The sequence below is a fragment of the Uloborus diversus genome, chromosome 6, assembly GCF_026930045.1.
Source record: "Uloborus diversus isolate 005 chromosome 6, Udiv.v.3.1, whole genome shotgun sequence".
Taxonomy (NCBI): Eukaryota; Metazoa; Arthropoda; class Arachnida; order Araneae; family Uloboridae; genus Uloborus; species Uloborus diversus.
In genome coordinates this window covers 20,071,340-20,086,787 of record NC_072736.1, presented here as the reverse complement: position 1 = coordinate 20,086,787, position 15,448 = coordinate 20,071,340, and positions in this window count along the sequence as shown.

Here is a 15,448-nt window from a genome sequence, read left to right as displayed (position 1 = left end):
AAACATCATATTACAATGGTTTGGTATGTATTATATGTATGTATTATATTAAGTGGGATAATCTTTTAACCGATATTCTAATAAGCGGGTTGGACTGTAGTATGATGCAAAAATATTGCACATATTTATTCTTCTTTGAATATCTGAGTTCAATGAATTATAAAATTGCTGCGCAAAAAAGAAAAAAAAAATGTATACCTTTTGTGAAACACATTTTAATGTACCTACTTCACTTAGTAATTGAATGAACAAAGTTCTAAATGTAACACAAAATGCTGCAGTTGCTTTTTTCTGTTGAATACATCATTATTCGTTAAATTTCAGAATGTTTTATTCAAAAATAATTCTACTTTTTGTGTCAAATTTCTTCGAAGAAATGTTTTTCTTTGATACTTGAATTAAAAATATAATAAATGAAAAAAGTAAGGTTTGTTACAAATGCAAAATTGATCCGTATCAAAAAAAAAACCGTAAAAAGACCCGTTTAATAAATTATAAAAAGAAAGGTTTGTTACATCTTTTTAAAATACAAGATTAATCCGCTAAGAAAAAAGAAAGTGAAGAAATTGATTCGAATTTTGACATCTAGAATTCAAATTATGTTTTTCGCAATCACGATAGTTTATGTGTGCGTGTATGTAGGCGTATGTGTTTGTGTCTGTGTGGGCATGAGTGTGTGGGTATGTGTGTGTGGGTATGGTTGGGTAAGTGTGTGTGTATGTGTGTAGGTGTTTGTGTGTGTGTGTGCGTACGTGTATGTGTGTGCGCGTGTGTATGTGTGTATGTATGCGTGTGCGTCTGTGTATGTGTGTGTAGGTGTGTGTATGTATGCGTGTGTGTGTAGGATATGGACGCAACCTGGAGACGATTTTCGCAAGAGGAGCATCATCGTGAGGCCGGTAGACGGTGGTGCTGCAGAGGGAAAATACAATCATAGGAACATCAAAATAGTCAAATGAGAACAATAAGCACTCGATTTTTTTTTTTGGGGGGGGGGCTAATATTTTTCTGCTGCACAACATACAGGACTTTTTTTTTGCTATTTTCAAACTTATATAATGTGTAAAACTCATGTATTTTTAAAAAGTTACATCGTCGTTCTGTAGTAAGTCAAACATAACATTAACTCTTCGAAAAGATATAATAAATATGGTCATTTTAAATTTTTTGCTTTGTCACCAGTAAAAACCAGACTCAAATCTTAAGAACATCTAAAGTCTTATGCCAAACAAACAAAAAATAGTTCTTTCTCAAACTCTAGTTGTTTAACGCTAAAAAGGAACACAATAAAATAAGAAAAATATATATTCTTTATTCTCTCGTAGGAAGAAAAAGCTCATATCGCATTTGGGACACGTTTGAAGCAAACGTTCCAAAATGAAAGTAAATCTTCTTGCCACTGTTTCATTTTTTCATTCTCTTTCATCTCACTTTATTTAAAGATCTCTTCAAAAGATATAAATCATTTTACGCTACGATACGCTGACAAAAATGCCCGAAGAGTAAGTACACGGCTAACACAAATGGAAATAAAACTAGTTTAAGCGACATAAAAAAAAGTTTTTGTTAACTCAAATTGATTGTTAAAATCAAGTACAAGAAGCATATTACGACACAATGACGGGTTTCAGAATTATAACGAACTTTTTTCCCCCGGACTATCCACGTATTTAGATGAAAGAATTTCGGGTAAAGGAATAAATACTGTTTGGAAAACAGTTTAAATATAAAAATCGCAGAGTTAACAAATGAGAGAGCTTGGATAACACATGCAAAGAACTAATAAAAAAACGCACTTTGCGACATAGAGTTGAAAGAAAGAACAAGAACTAAATACAAAATATGAGAGTAAATAAAGAGAAAAGAAAGACATTATCGAAGTATTATGTAAATATAGTTTAAAAAAATGAGAAAAAAAAAACAAGGTTAAAGCAGATCCTGAGCACACAGTATGACAACTAAAACGTAGTCGAAGTCGGATTGATTTTTTGGTTCAGGAGTCGGGAGCTGATTTCCGGCACTGCAGCCCTCGTATAAACATTTGCGCTTCGAATTCAATTTTATTTTAATTCGGTGATATTTGTATCTGACTTGCGTCAAAGAAGTCTACGAGATATGATATTTCCATTTTTATTAATAACTTTGTTTCTATTTCTTAAACCCAAAGTTGATAATGAATTTAAAATCTGTACTTGTTTTTCCAATTTTTAAGCATCAAAAAATAAATTGAGTTCTCCCGAAATACCCTTAAAAAACCAAAAATAAAAACCTTTTCCATAAATGTTCTTCATCACAGCTTTGTCCAACAAAGTTTGATTGATTTAAATCCACCTTAGAGTTTGGAATCTATATTGATCGAACATTTCCACGTAGGCACTATGTTTGTTTTTTTGAACCGATAAATATTCAGCAATAACTTGTTAAAAACAACAATCGCTTTTTGGATACTGGAAAAACTTCACATAGCAGTAAATAATGAGAGAGCATTAATCTTTATGTTATTTAATTGAACTTAGGTACATTATTATATCACTAGTGGTACCCGCATGGCTTTGCCCGTGGTTGAAAATTAAAAGGTCATTCGGTTCGCATGTATATTTACAAGTAATGGATGACGAATTTCTCTCCAATTGGCTATGTTCATTCGCTCTCCCATTCCACTTCGTGATAATTTCGTAATTTACTCGTACATCGTATGATAATTTTGCTCCGGAAAATGTTCTTAAAATTAAAATAGAAAAAGAATAAAATCGAATTTTCGAAAAATCGATTCGAGGTACACACCGCCATGCTACAAAATAAATTTGTGCCAAATTTCATTAAATCAGTCGAACGGTCTAGGCGCTATGCGCGTCACAGATATCCTACAGACATCCAGACAGAGTGACTTTCCGCTTTATTATTAGTAAAGGATTGATATATGTAACTGACATATTCCGCCTCAGCCATCAAGAACAACACCTTCCTCATCACAGAGGAGGAAAAAACCAACTGACCACGCATGGTCAAAGTTTAGTTGCGAGGGATCGCAAGGGATGTGGCAGCGCCCTCTAAGCGGACGCGTACAAACACATGTTATTCATCAAGAGCTCTTTCGAAGCTTCTTAAAGGAAAATTCTCCTCTAAGTACGGGATGTACATTTGCCTTAAATTTTACCCTTGGCGATATTGTTTAGTTTTGATGAACTGTTCAAAATTGAACGAAAAAAATATTAGTGTTCCTGCCGAGGTCTTTCGCAAAAAACGCATGTAATTTGCAACTTTGTGCTTCATAACGTTGGATAAAACATTTCTTCAAATTGGAAATTTCGTTCTAAAGTTATTAAGGGGGGGGAGGGCTCCAGGTAGACCGATGGATCGAAAGAGTGACATATACACATTAGGGTGGGCCGAAAATGCACTTTTGCACAAACTTTCGAAATCGATGAGGCTTGGCGGCGGAAAAGTTGTGTATTGGGTTGCTCAGTAACCATGTAAAAATTTTTTGAAATCGAACAATATCTTCAGGTGGCGCCGGCGCCTTAAAAATTTGAAATTTTGACTAAAACAGACCTTTTTTTTTCTAAAAACACGATTTTTTGCATTTTTGAAATAGATTACGCTCTAGTGCGGAAAAGTTGTGTATTGGGTTGCTCAGTAAACATGTAAAATTTTTTTTGAAATCGAACAATATCTTCAGGTGGCGCCGGCGCCTTAAAATCGGAGATTTTATTCAAAACAGACATATATTTTCATGAAAAGAGAATTCCTTATCAGTTTTCTATTTCCCCCTTCTTCTACTAAATGAAATGCTCTCGCACCTGCAGTCCACGTGACCCCCAGTGGTACAGGATTGTCTCTTACATTCCTTATCAGTTTTCTATTCCATCCCCCCCTTCTTCTACTAAATGAAATGCTTTCGCACCTGCAGTCCACGTGACAGTCAGTGTGATAATATGCAACACAGTTATCGTTTAGTTCAGTCTAGTACAGAAGCAATCAACTAATAAGCTTACTTTATGTCGTTTGTTCATCGAAGAGCAGTCTCTTTAGATATTTAAATGTCATTAACTAGTTAGTTACAGTTATACTTTTGTCACAATGGCCGGTTGTCATTCAACTAGAAAAGTTACAGATTGTTTTGTTTTTGGTTTGCCAGAAGAGCTGAAACCTAACTTCTTACCAACTTACAGTCAAGTTATGAAATTTTTACTTCCTTATAAGAGAGCAAGTGAAATCTTCAAATCACGGCAAAGATCCAGCTTTTACTGACATTGCCAATGTTGTTGCTGAGAGGGTAGCTGATTTGTGGAAGAAGTCCTCGATTCCTATTATTTCTCATTGCAGAATTGTGCGCATCCTTAAATCATATCATGCTAAGTATAAAAATATCCTGAAAAGTAAAAACAAGTCTACGGAATCCTATAGGAACAAAGTAAAGGAATTTTTGGAAGACGCCGAGAAAACTCTCTTTGACATTGCCACATGCAAATGTCATTCCTTTAAAGCATGCTCCTGTGAAAAGGATGGAAAAGTGCCACGTTTAGCACAACCATTTTTGATTGATCAACGAACCGTCAGAAAAATGATTATCGGGGGCATTGATTTAAAAGTAACTGAGAAGCTGCTCCGAAAGCAAAATAGGCAATCCAAGACAGTGTTGAAAGCTGCTACAAGTGAACAGCAAATCCAAACACCAAAGTCTATGTTCGAGTCGCCTGAGTTCGAGGATTGTGAGAACGAAGAATTTGAATATGAAACGCGTAATGATGAAGAATACTCTCCTCCTAGATCCAGAGAGAACCATTCCAGAAAAACGAAAAGAGAGACCAAGGTAATCAGCCAGATGAGGATAAAACTGCCAACCACAGCACTCGCCTGCGAAAGTGCAGGGATTGGAGACAGGCCTGCAGCGAGAATTATTTCTGCAGTTCTTGAAGATGTCGGAATGATTTCTGATAATAATCGTTCCAAAGTTACAGATAAAAATAAAATAAGAAGAGAGAGAAAGAGAAAACGAAAGGAACTACAATGTAAAGGAAAACCAGAAGAGCTTCAAGCCCTCTTTTTTGACGGACGAAAAGATAAAACTTTAGCAGATCAAATCAAGGGAAACAAAAAGCACAGGACAACGGTTATTGAAGAACATGTAGTTTTAATACAAGAACCTGGATCTGAATATATCGGCCATGTTTCTCCAGCTAGTGGTTTTGCAAAATCTATTAAGAGCAGCATCGCTGAATATCTTTTACAGAATGATATCAACACTGAAACTCTTTTGGCAGTTGGCTGCGATGAGACACCCGTTAACACAAGTTGCAAGACTGGAGTTATACGTCTCATAGAAGAAGATGTTGGTAGACCTCTTCAATGGTTCATATGCATGTTACACGCAAATGAGTTACCGTTGCGGCATCTTCTAAAAAAGCTAGACGGTCAAACAAGTGGTCCTGAAACCTTTTCTGGTCCAATAGGAAAAGATCTCGAAACCTGTGAGCTGAAACCGGTAGTCAATTTCAAAAAGGTTGATGTCGTAGAGTTAGTAGCAATATCAGAAGAGCTTCGAAAAGATCTGAGTACAGATCAACAATATATGCTGCAAATTTATGAAGCTGTAACATCAGGTCACTGCTCTGTTGCCCTAGCAGAGAAAAACCAGGAAAGCTAGCGCACTCCCGCTGGCTAACGGCAGCATGTCGAATTTTGCGCCTGTACATTTCAGTTACAAATGTTTCAGCAGAACTGAAAACCTTAGTAGAGTTTATAATTAAAGTTTATGTGCCGATGTGGTTTGATATAAAATCCAAACCGCATTGCAAAGATGGTGCTAGACACTTATGGAAGATGATTAGCTTGTCACGTTATCTCCCAGATGACTTGAAGACTGTCGTGGATGGCGTAATAAGCCGAAATGCTTTTTTTGCGCATCATGAAAATATTTTTCTTCCGATGCTTACGGATGAACGAAATTACATCCGACTGCTTGCAATACGAAGAATTTTAAAAGCCAGGGAAAATAAACAAGAAGGTATCCGGCGGTTCACTATTCCTGTAATAAATTTCGAAGCAAAAGATTATACGGACCTAATTGATTGGCACCAATCAGTTGTTACGGAACCACCAATGCTTCGTGCAGTCAGCAATGAAGATTTCCGAAATATTCTAAAGGAGAAAATATCTTTACTAGAAATAAAAGAATTTCCATGCCACAGCCAAGCAGTGAAGAGGGCAGTAAAAATAGTGACAGTTGCTTCAGCTTCTGTGGTGGGACAAATCGAAAGGGATGGCCATATAAAGGCGAAATTAGAATCACAAAGAATAATTCCTTCATTTGAAAGCAAGTCGAAATACAAAAAAGGCGAAGTAGATCAGGCAACAGAAAAGTGAAATATTTAATAAAATCTCAGTGTCCATTATATGGTTGGGTGGTTGGGAGGGCACGGGTGGAACTCGATATGCAGCCACCTCCTCGTGGTGAGTTCTGGGTTATCTCAGTGAATTTCCTCTGAGATAAGAAAAGAGCTGCATTGCTTCATGTTTGTTTGCTTACTTGGCACAAATGACAGCAGTAAAAGATGAATTCAATTATTATTTATGTGTTTATTGACGTTTCCTTTTTCCTGCTGAAGAAACCGAATTTTAAAGGCTCAGGCTCCACCTAAAGATATTGTTTGATTAAAAAAAAAAAAAAAAACTTACACGGCTACTTAGCAACTCAATACTAAACATTTCCGCACTAGAGCGTTATCTATTTCGAAAATGCAAAAAATCGTGTTTTTAGAAAAAAAAAGGTCTGTTTTAGTCAAAATTTCAAATTTTTAAGGCGCCGGCGCCACCTGAAGATATTGTTCGATTTCAAAAAATTTTTACATGTTTACTGAGCAACCCAATACACAACTTTTCCGCACTAGAGCGTAATCTATTTCGAAAATGCAAAAAATCGTGTTTTTAGAAGAAAAAGGTCTGTTTTAGTCAAAATTTCAAATTTTTAAGGCGCCGGGGCCACCTGAAGATATTGTTCGATTTCAAAAAAATTTTACATGGTTACTGAGCAACCCAATACACAACTTTTTCGTCCCCAAGCCTCATCGATGTCGAAAGTTTGTGCAAAAGTGCATTTTCGGCCCACCCTAATACACATTTTCCCAATCTCAAAGCCCTACTTTTAAATTTGTAACTTTTCAATATTCGTTCAATTATTTTGTTTATATTTGTTTATTCTTCATACTTTTCTGTATGTTTATGATGCATTAAGCCATTTTTCATGTCTTTATTAATTTTATATTACTTTAAAGGGAAAGTGGGCAATAAACACATTCTTGTTCGCTTTATTTTCACGGACTTTAACGGTTAGTTTACGAGTAGACGACGGAAAAAAAAAAGAAAACACACACACACACACACACCGGTTGGGGAATTTTTTTCAAAAGCTTTGCAGGTGCTAAGGTGAAAAAGGTTAATAAACTTTGGTGTATTTGGTCACACTTACACGTCATTATTATTGAGTTAATGATTCTATGTAACTAGCTACTTCAACTTTTTTAAACTCTAATTTATTCATATTATTGTGTTGTTATAAGAAATTTTTGTACATAATTGGGATTTTGAAAACTGCAACTTTTAAAAAACTTCGCAAATAGTTTTAAAAAAAAAAAAAACGTTATTTACTTCTCGTGAATCAATTTCTATCATTTATAACATTGTTTTTACGCAATTATAATTAAATATTTTCAAAGTAAGTCAATCTTCATTTTAACCCCCGACACACAAGGAAGCGGTTATAAGTTTGACGTGTCTGTGTAGCTTTGTATATGTGTATCTGTCTGTAGCACTCTAGCGCCTAAAAGGATTGACCGATTTTGGGGGGAAAAATCTTGGAAAGAAGAGTTAGTTGATCGACAGTGTTCTTAGCTAGATTGCGTCTCCGGATGATATTAATCAACAAAGATATGAATTGTAAACTTCTAAAAGGTTTTTTGAAATTTTTGCAGTGAGGACATATTTAAAAAAATTACCAATTTAATACCAAAACAAAGAATAATTATTTTCCCCATCTGACAGAATGTGTTCGGAATTCCCACGTTACATAGAATTCGCGTTTTTAAAAGCATATTTTAAATTTGTTAAGCCTTTATTCACACGATAGGTAACCGAATTCATTGTTGGCCGACAAGGAAAGAAAACACAATGATGTAAAATATTTATTTGTTGGCGGTTTCTATAAAATAAAATAATTTTAATTGATTTTAAGTGTATAAGACTTAAAAGTTTTTCAATTTTCTTTCTTAATTTTACATTTGCGACTCAGTCTGTTTTTTTTTTTTTTTTAATTTTTAATTTTTGTAACGTCAATCATCAACACTGAGCAAATAACAAAAGATTTTTTTTTCCGTTTCGTTGTACTATAAATCATTAGCGTACGCTTCACGTAGTTTAGACTTTTTATAGCCTCTTAAATTAAAATTGAAAAGTTATTTCTTTCCAAAAAAAATAAAAAAAAACATCCATTTTGAACACAAGAAAATTGATATTGCAATCATTTTAAAAGATGTCAGCCAAGGATTAAAGAAAACAAAGATTAAGAAGCGGTTTTATAAATTATTTTTTTAGAAAATAAGTATTGAATTGAACGCTAAAACGTCATATTTATCATAACGTATTCAATTACTGCTCTGATATTAAAGAGCATGTCTTTTCTTTGGCCAAATAATTTTTCAACTAACTTAACAAAAGCTTTTTAATCTAGACTGATGAATTTCAAAAAATAAATTGAATGATTAACTTATTTGCAGAAAAAGTTTATCTTTAGAATGAGGGAACAAGATACTTTAAAACTTAATAACTGGAAATATTAAAAACATTATAATGTTATCAAGCTTTTAAATGACTACTACAAAAATTTATAGATTTAAACCGATAAAATTTCTATGCTAATGAGTTACTAAAGCCGCATTAAATTACACTTAAAATATTTGAATGAAATCAATGTTTTTGTTAAAATTTGAATGTATAATTACCGACAAATTATTTTTGTTCTTGCCGTTTGACGATGTATCTGTTGAATATATTCGTTAATTTTTTAATTAAAGAAAAAGAAATTATTCATTTTAAGTTAAAAAGACATTCGTTATTTGATCGAAAAATTAAATTTAGTTTAGCTCAATATATTTTTCCAGGTAAAACATACATAATTTTCAATGAATTAAAATTGCATGGATTTTATTTACATTAATGATATTTTTACTCGTTAAAGTTTCAATTTTGCAGACATAACACATAATTCATCGTTCATACACAAAAATTGAAAGTGCTAGTTAATAAAAGTTAAATTCAAACCTTTTAAAAAATACTCTAGGGCAAAATATTCAGTTTTCATGACGATTTTGAGGTATGTTATGATCTTTAATGCTTTTCAGGAGTTGACCTTCTGAAAGAAATATTTAGTTACAATCATATCGTAATTAAAACAGAATGAAAATTTCCCTTCTTGACGAAAAAGAATTGTAGTTAAATACGCACTTAAAACATATTCAAATACAATGCGAATCATTACACTTGTTACTGGAAGGATACATTTACGTTTATTCAATTCTCTATGTAGGTATACTTTTATGAATTTCATTGTTTCAGGAGGAAAAAAAACGAAACACTGGGGAAAAACTAACTGTTTTGTATTTATTTTATTAATTATTGAGCAATAAAGAATTGCTTATTGTTTTCTTTTGACCATTGAATGACATCAGAGTCATTTGATTTATTTTTCTATGCTTTTAATAAAGGCGTCCATGGGCCTTGGAGTCGAATTGTTTATCAACGACTTTCTCGACTTCACACAATACATTTTATACAAAAACAGAGTATCCAGCGCATTACATCCAGCATCTAGCTCCTGGCATTTATTTGAATTTTTACGTCTTGATTCAAATTATGGTTGCAATAAAAGCCATTAGTAGAAAAAAAAATAACCTAACGAGTAAGGTCCTATCGCAGCTCGTGGTAGCGAAAAACATAATTTGAATTCAAGATCTCGAAATTCAAACTTTTTTTTTTTAATTTTCTTGTTTTGTATTTTTAGTTTAATATATTTAGGCATTAGGTAAAAAAATCAAGTTATTAAAGGCAATAAGACAAGCTATTTACACATTGTAATAACTGCTCATTAAGTTTTCAGTTTTGCCATGTAATGATGTTTTTTCTTTATCTTAGTCACACTTTTAGTTTAAAGAACAAAATCAAATTAAAAATATGTTAATGTACTTCATTATTAAGTAATTAATTTAAGCATAATAAACCAGTAAAAAAATGATTCTAAATAAAAATAATATTCCTAACTCAAATTGAAATACTAACTCTAATTGAAAATTTGTAATCTGAATACTAAGTGCAATTCAGAGCAATTAACAAATTATGTAAGTGTTTAATAATTTATTTCTTTTAAATGCAAGAAATACATAAATTACTTAAAAGTAATCCATCGCAAAAAAAACCGCGAAATGAAAATCCGCATACGTTTTCATTAGCATTACATTAGCAATTATAGAAACACAGTTTTAAATAGTATTTTTTTCTACTGTTTAAACCTGAAAAAAACGAAAAAATTGACTAACTTAATTTTTAATTGTAGTGTGTTTAATGCTAGCATATTAAAATTAAAGGAAAAAAAATATTCACACAGAGAAATTATAAATCTTTTTTTCTGAGTTTCCCTAACTAAACACATATAACCTATAAAAATTTCTTTCTCAACTTTTTTTTTTGTCATTTGCTACTTATGTTAAGGAAATATTTCATTTATTTAAAACTAATCAAAGAATTGAATTTTGAAAATTAAAAGAAACGCTTTTTGGGAAAAAAAAAGACCTTAAGTAATACGCTGATAAAAGAGGAGGTAAATATTTTAAAAATACGGTAAGTATTGTAACATGAGACATAATTATAAAATAAAAGCAGTTGATAAAAAACATATTTTTTCTAAGACAGCGGATCGAAACATGAGGGGAAAGCCCTCTAGAGGGGCGTAGAAGACTTTCAAGAGAGGCGTGATGATATATCATATAGAATAAAAAACATAACGAAAAAATGATTTATTCAATTTTGTGGTCGCATGAGAATATTAAATAACAGCGGTTAATGTTGTGAATGTGACCAATGGGGTACGCCAACATCACCTTGATCCAAAATTACCTTAAAAGATATTGTAGATATATCTTGGCTTCTTGAAATTCATATGTTCTAGCAATAATATGTTCAAAATAAAGTTTTGTACAGTATTGTTAAATTTTGTCTGCGAAAATATTTGGATTTTACTTATTAAGTAGCTTTACTTTTCCTAATCTGCTCCAGCTACTTATTGTACTGCTTGTATAAACAATGTCAATGTAAGGGAGGAAGGACGTGAAAACATATGATGATGGGGGGGGGGGGTGCGGATTGTACTCATGTCAGTCTTCAAAGGAAGGCGTAGAGCCAGAAAAGTTGATAACCTCTGTTCTAAGAAGGGTTTTAAAAGTTGATACATTTAACTTTCTTTCTTGCCTTAAATTCTTATTTAAAAAAAATTAACGAATAGATATATCTGAGCCTTTTTTTAATTTCAAAGCCAGCCATAAATATGGAAGAAAAATAGTCCGTTTTTTTTTTTTCACAATTCCTTTCTTGTTTTAAATATTATTCGGGAGTTCAAATCAAAGTTGTTTCAGAGCTTTAAATTATGAAAATTTTAACTCGAGCATTTTCTTAAAATAAGCTGCAAAACAGAAAAATATTATTACTTGGGGCACTTTCTTCAGTTAATACACAAGAAAAAACACTATGATTTTACGTGAAATACACCGCCAGCTCAGTCATTTCCAGCCGAGGACTGCTGAATAAACTATGATTTTAGTTAATGCATTGGAGATAATTATCTACAAATAAATAAGTTTGTTTTCGAAGGAAATAATACAATGGTTTTAACACTGCAGCGTAAGATAAATTTGAAAGTTAACCTGCATTTTCTTTGCAGATGTGTGTGTGTGTGTGTGTGTGTCCTTAGATACATAATGGTCTTAAGACTTAATTATTTTAAACTGAATATCCCTTTTTTATGAAAATGTGTGCATGTGTGTGTGTGTGTGTGTGTGTGTGTGTGTGTGTCATCACGTATTATGATTGTCTTTGGAATTCATTATTTTTATCTGAATAAACTTTTATTTTAAAAGTCAGCATAGTTGTTTTCCAGTTTATTTGTATTTTAAATATTCATTTGTGAGTTGTAGTACTTTTTTGTTTCAATGGCTGTTTTACTGCCAGTGTATGACTGTAAAATACTTGCCTCCCCAATGGTTCTTTGAAACTTGAAAATACATATGTACATTGAATATAAATACATTGTATACAGGGTGCATCTGAAATGCTTCAACGAACTTGGATGATAATACTTATTAAACGAACAAAAACTGCACTATAACATGGGGTCGCAGTTGACGTTTGAATTTGCGTTTATTGTTCTTCTTCTAAAAACATGGAAAATTTGCTAGCGTGGATTTCTGCTCACAGATTTAGTTGGCTTTCTTCTAAGGTTTGTTATCTCTTTCTCCCCGCATATGCTTAAAGGGAAATAAAAGCCTTGAACAGCAGCATTCCATATTTCGATGTTTTTAATAGTTTTGTGATTTTTACCATTTGAACGTTATTTAAGACCACAAGTGCCGGCTTGTTTTTTGTCTGTCTTAATGAGCACTATCATACCTTTAATTTTGTTGTAGCATTTCAAGTATAAATAATTCAATCAGAAATTGAAAATGATAAACGAACTGATGAATGCATCACATGACGTCCTTTTACACCAATTTAATGATATTGCTGCCTTGGAGTAAGCAAGAAAACACTAAATATGTTCACCCCAGTTTATTGCAAACCGAAGCAAAAAAAATATAAGAGTAAATTAGAAAAAAAAAGTAATTTGAACTTTGACATCTTGAATTCAAATTATGTTTTTCGCAATCACGAGTGTGTGGTGTATATAGGCGTGTTTGTTTGTGTGTGTGGGGGGGGGGCGGTATGTTTGTTTGTGTGTGGGGTATGAGTATGTGTGTGTAGGAATGTGTGTGTGGTTAGTTGTGTGTTTGTGTGTGGAGGGGTATGTGTATGTGTGGATAGTTGTGTGTATGTGTAGGTGTCTGTATGTATGCGAGTGTGTATGTGTTTGTGTGTGTAGGTGTATGTGTGCGTGTGTGCATAGGTGTATGTGTAAGTGTAGTCAAGTAAGTGACGCAACCTGAAGACGGTTTTCGCTAGAGAGGCAACATAGTGAGGCGGCCGGCCGACGGTGGTGCTACAGAGGGAGGCAGGGTGAAAATAAAATCATAGGACAGCAAAAGTGTCAAGTGAGCACAATAAGCAATTGTGATTACTCGAAAAAAAAAAGTTTCACACAGATTTATTTCCTCATTATTAGCAATTTTAATTTGATTCAATGGTTGACTCACTAAATATCACCAAAAGTGGTCGAATTCAGACTAGATTTAAAATAAAAATATTTAAATAACGTCAAATTTGTCGTTCAGTTAGAGACAAAGCTTGGCGAAACATTGCCAAGTTTTTGCATAGAAATTAACAATGATTTTCCTCCAAAAAGGTGCAAAAGACCTCTTGTGCAACATCGGAATGCAAACAAAAATTGAGGTGCACAACTAGACCCCACTAAAAGTCCCCTTACAAAATTTCAACTTTCTACGGCCCACGGTTTTTGAGTTATGCGAGATACATACGCTCATACGTTTATATATACATACGTACGTACCGACGTCACTAGAAATCTCGTTCTAGTAAACTCGAGGATCGTCAAATGGGATATTTCGTGCATCCATATGTTCTTATATGTCGGTTTTTCTTATAGGTCGGTTTTTTCAACATGCACGTTTGGTTGGGTGGAAAAAAAAACTCAGCATTTAATCGGGGTTGAGCAAAATGGAAATTAAGGCCGATTTTCGAGTGCAAATTCTTTCGCGAATACAATACTTATAAGCCAGTGCCGATACCTTTAAAAATGATAAAACTTTAAAAAAAATTAGAACAAAATGAAAGCCATCGGAAAATTATGAAAATATAATAAAATTAATAGGAAAAATAATTTACGAGCTATATGAGTTCAAGAAGGAGGCGGTTAAGGGGGGGGGGAATAGGAAAAACTACGAGTCCCGTAGAAAAAAATTAAGTGACAAAGTTGTTGGAAATAAAAACTACAACTTTTGTATATTTGCACTTTTTTCACAAAACCTCAAATATTATGCAAAAAGTTCAAAAAACCTACTTTTTGGTTTTTTATTTTTATCTTCCATAAAAAAAAACGATTTTTTTTCACGAAACTTAGTAAAAAGTTACCTTTTTATGTCTCAAATGCACTGCATTTTTTTTTTTTTTAATTTACAATACTTATTTTTTTCTTCTATTTTTGATTTTGTAAAAAAAAAGCAAATTTTCAGTGGAAAAATCTTATGTTAAAATATCTGATTTTTTTAAAAAAGTCGAAGAGTTATTTTTCGTTGAAATTTCTACTTTCTGATGGTATAAAAAATATATACACAATAGTATGGGAAAATTTCGCTGAAAATGAAAAAAAAAAAGAAAAGTTCGAATTTAAAAAGGAAAAAAAAAGTGAAATTTTAAGTTATTTATTAAAATTTACGTTTCAATTACTCAAAAAACGTAAGTTTCCATGTTAAATTGTTAAATTAAAGAAAATGGAAAGCCATGGAACATGGATATTGCAAAAAGTACGCGAAATTAGTTAACAAAAGTCGACATACAAGCAGTATGATAATGTGCTTTTGCTGCAACTACGAGTAAATCAGGCACATTTCTCAAACGAACCATTATGTTTTTATCAAAATCGTTCTGTGTGTTTTGTTTTTGAATATGCTGTAGTTTATTTTGAGTAATCTCTTATATTGTTATTTTGAACTAATCGTATTTTTTCTTTTGAAATATTAAAAAAAAAAACGAAGAAAAAAAAAGATTGGAAATTAAATGTGAAAGCGTCTTTATTTATTTATTTTCCTTCCTTTGACTTTCTCTGTCTTGAAGTACGAAACGTAGCTATTGTAGTCCCATCATTATATTGACGTTCGATGAATTAAAGCTGATGCTAAATTCTCGAATTTTTTGTGTTTATTGTCTACATTTCTCTTCATGGTGACGTCAGAGCATTGTCGATCAGTGATATTCGCTATTCTATATGTGAGAATGCCTTTTTACTTGAGTGGTCTAAAGAACATTGTTACCTTCAGAAAATATTTCGTACAAAAGAGGCAAATGATCTAGAAAGGTCAGGGTCTTACTACTTGCTGATTATTTCGTAGCCGCTGCTAAGATCGTTCGAGCAATGAACAACATCATTTATAAGCATACAAGTGCAGGTTAAGTTACTTAAAGTAAATCGTGACGAAATAAACTTTTGGAATCTACATAGTAACGTAAATACTACGCG